Genomic DNA, 3,480 nt, shown 5'->3' with positions numbered 1-3,480 from the left:
GCTGATGACGTCAGCATGACATCAGCATTGTACGACGGGTGACGTCAGGATGACGTCGGCAGGGCGACGTGGCGGGATGACGTCAGCATGACGTCATCACGTACGGACGATGACGTGGCAGGTACGGTGGCGGGGACATGTGGCAGTGATGTGGCAGGAGGCCACGCAGGCAGGTGACTCATCGGGTGACTGGACAAGGGGTGACGTGGGCGGTGATTGTGTAGGGGGTGACGTAGGCAGTGACGTCACCTAGGCAAGAGGCGGTAAGTGGTATGTGGCGCACCGCTTTTCGGGGAGAGTTGTTTCGGAGGGAGGGGCTCCGCCACAGCCCAGCGCATGATGCGTGGCGGGAGTACGGCGGCAAAACCACCCATCTCCTGGATGTTAAAGGCCGGGTGGTTCGGGGATGGGGCGGCCCGCCCACCGTCGATCTGCGGGGCTGTGGATCAGACGGCTGGCGGCGGACGCGAAGCGACGGCGGGTTAAGTGCGGGGTATATGTGGAGTATATTCGCTTTTTAATATTTGCGCGGGTGGGTTAAAAACTTAGGAAAACGGGTTTATGTGGATTTTACAGTCGCGGGCTTAACACGTATGCACAGAAACTTTGGGTTAGGGGCGGAATATGGGTTTTTTAGGTGTTTTTAGGGTTTTTTTGGTTTAGGGAAGAGGTTATTATTCTGACCTGATGTCAGAGTAATCTCTGGACGCGGATGGGCTAAAAACAGTCCCAGGTGGACTGTGATTTCCCTGACTTAGTAAAAATATGGCTATATTTCCAGGGGGGAATATTTACATAAGGGGATTTATATACATGTTTTAAATAGGGGAAAGGGGAAAATTGTCAGGGAGTTATATAATAAGGGTGATGAGAAAAAGGGAGAGGTTAGTGAATTCCAGCCTGAGTACCTCCAACTGAAAAACTGCCTTAAACCGAAAAATGGATTGCTTATCAAAATTGGAACACAACAGTGGCACTTAGACTAGCCCACTCTTATGGACACTTCTTTGGCCATCTGTAGCGAATATGGAGCATTGCAGCATGCATAGTACGACATATTTGGCATGTAAAAATGTCGATCATGAAAGATGATTAACCTGTTGCAGCAAGAGGCTGACAGTGGCTCCACTTGGGGATGGCTTTTCCTTGTGAAAAGTCAAGAACAGCAGGTCAGACTACCTTGTATTCAATTGTTGCTGTGTTCTGCAAGTTTCCCTTGGCTGGCTGCCTTATTGATCCTACCTACCTACCTACCCTAACCAGTACTTACTTTGCTGTTAGGTGAAGTGAAATAGCCAATGCAGCCATTTAAGCAATGATAACATGAGTGGGCTTTGCTGCTCGTGCTTGCTGGTGAGACCAACTGAGATTTTGCAATTTTTTATGGCTTTGTCAATCTTTGAGAAGATCAGGAAGCTACTGACCTCCTTTGCGATGTTTAAATACTGTGCAAAACTGTCCTGCAACATATATATACAATTTCTATGCTGAATTAAAGAACTGTACAAAGGTTGAGGATCGCTACCATGCCTTGGAGTCGGGAGATCAACGACAACTCTATACTAAGCCGTGCAGCCTGTTGATGGAGAAGAGAACTGATCTCTTTCATCATTCTGCCTGCCAGTGGATAGGTCATTCAGAACTTGCAGAGGTGCTTGTAATTTATTACAATCTGGCTCGAATAGGACTTGACTGATCTGTGCAGGCTGCAAGTCTTCTTCTTCTTTGAACAGCTCAGATGGCTGGGATCTACTTGGATCATTTGGTCATATGCTGCTGCTTCTGGGTCCTCCTCAATCTGATATTCAATGGCTCTTTGGGGCTGCAAAACTAGAGGCAATACCTTTGGAACAATATTTTGATTAACCTCCAGACGGTCAATAGCAACACGCGGTGACACTTGATCATATACAGCATGATAGTTATCCTTGATAAATTGAAAAGATTCAAAACAAAACGGTAAAGTTCCTTCACTGAAATCAACACACTCTGCGTTTTCTTCCTTTTCTTCATAGCCGAGATGGGCATGCTGATCATTGGGTTCAGATTGCTGAATCTGAACACTGCTTCCAACCAAAATAGTATCTGATTCCTCTGAAAGGCTGATTTGGTCGTTAGGCTCATAATCATCATCATACAGATCATATTTGGGCAAATAGTTGAAAGAAGAGAAGCTATTATATTCACACAGTATATCAGGAGACTGCTCCATCATGTATGGCTGAATGAATATGTCATATGTTTTGTGGCAGGTTTGTTCGTGAATGTCACTACTTTCCTGTTGTGAAACAGATCTTTTCTGGTGCTCTGAACATTCCACTTTCATTGTGATCAGCCGCATCATTTCCTCTGTCCTTTGTAACACACTATGAAATCTTTCTTCTTTATCTGCTTTGCGCTGTTCTTCCCTCCTTCTTAGATTTGCCTCTACGTCCATAGCTATGTCCTGCATCTGTTTCAAAGTGGACGAGCATCTTTCTCTCAAACAGAATTCCATCTCTGTGTCAAATGCTCTAGGATATTGCAATAGAGCTAGATCAAGGGGAGGTCTTATATTTAAAGGCATGGACTGATACACTTGATTGAATCTGTCCGAAAACTGCTGAAAAGATTCATCTGGATGCCTTTCTAAATGATTGTATTCTTCGATGAGCATGAAGAGATTACCTATGATCATCCATCTATCAAGGAAAAGCTTGGCACACTGCTGAAACTTAGAGATGCTCGCCTCAGGCAACGCTTTAAACCAAGTCCTAGCTTCGCTTTGCAAAGAAAGGGCAAATAGTCTAAGACTGACATCTTCATCTTCCACTTCAAATGTATTAAGATAATCTTCAAAAGCCTGGATATGTTTTTGGGCAGTAATACCATTCTCTCCATCAAATCTAGGGAGATATTCAGGATGATTTGCCGGCAGAGGACCAAGCACAGGAGGAAAAATGAGCGGCTTATATCTTTCAGGAACTTTACGAGGCACGGGAGTATGTACAAGAACTAGAAGACTGGACTCTATTTTTGGTTCCTCCTTGGCTGTATGATGATTTTCAATAGCATTTGAAAGTTGTTGCTCTGATGTGCAAGGAGGCTTTTCAACAACCCTTTCCAAAGGAAAAACATAAAAATCTGACATAAAATCGTTTTTAAAGTACAATATGCACAACAAAATCTAGTGCAAGAGAAAGAACATGATCTCTTGGATGATAGTCCAGGTCAAGAGCCTGGTCTGCTTATATATTTCCTTTGGGTTCATTTCTCCAGCGGAGTCACCAGGAGGATGAATCAACCTTGAAGTGCCTGATCTCTATCCACCGTCACAGATCAGAGCTGAACATGAAAAACCCTGAAGAAAAGGAACACTTTCTCCAGAAAATGAGGCGAACTGGTTAAAATTGAGGATTTACACTAATAAACACATGATTCACTTCCCCAGTGGAGTCGCCATTATGTTATCACTCAGGTTGTCCCTTTTGACTCCTAAAG

The sequence above is a fragment of the Pinus tabuliformis genome, chromosome 2_1, assembly GCF_031772625.1.
Source record: "Pinus tabuliformis cultivar Carrire ecotype Pingquan chromosome 2_1, CPIR1, whole genome shotgun sequence".
Taxonomy (NCBI): domain Eukaryota; kingdom Viridiplantae; phylum Streptophyta; class Pinopsida; order Pinales; family Pinaceae; genus Pinus; species Pinus tabuliformis.
The sequence above is the reverse complement of the archived record's forward strand: the minus strand, read 5'-3'. Positions refer to the sequence as shown.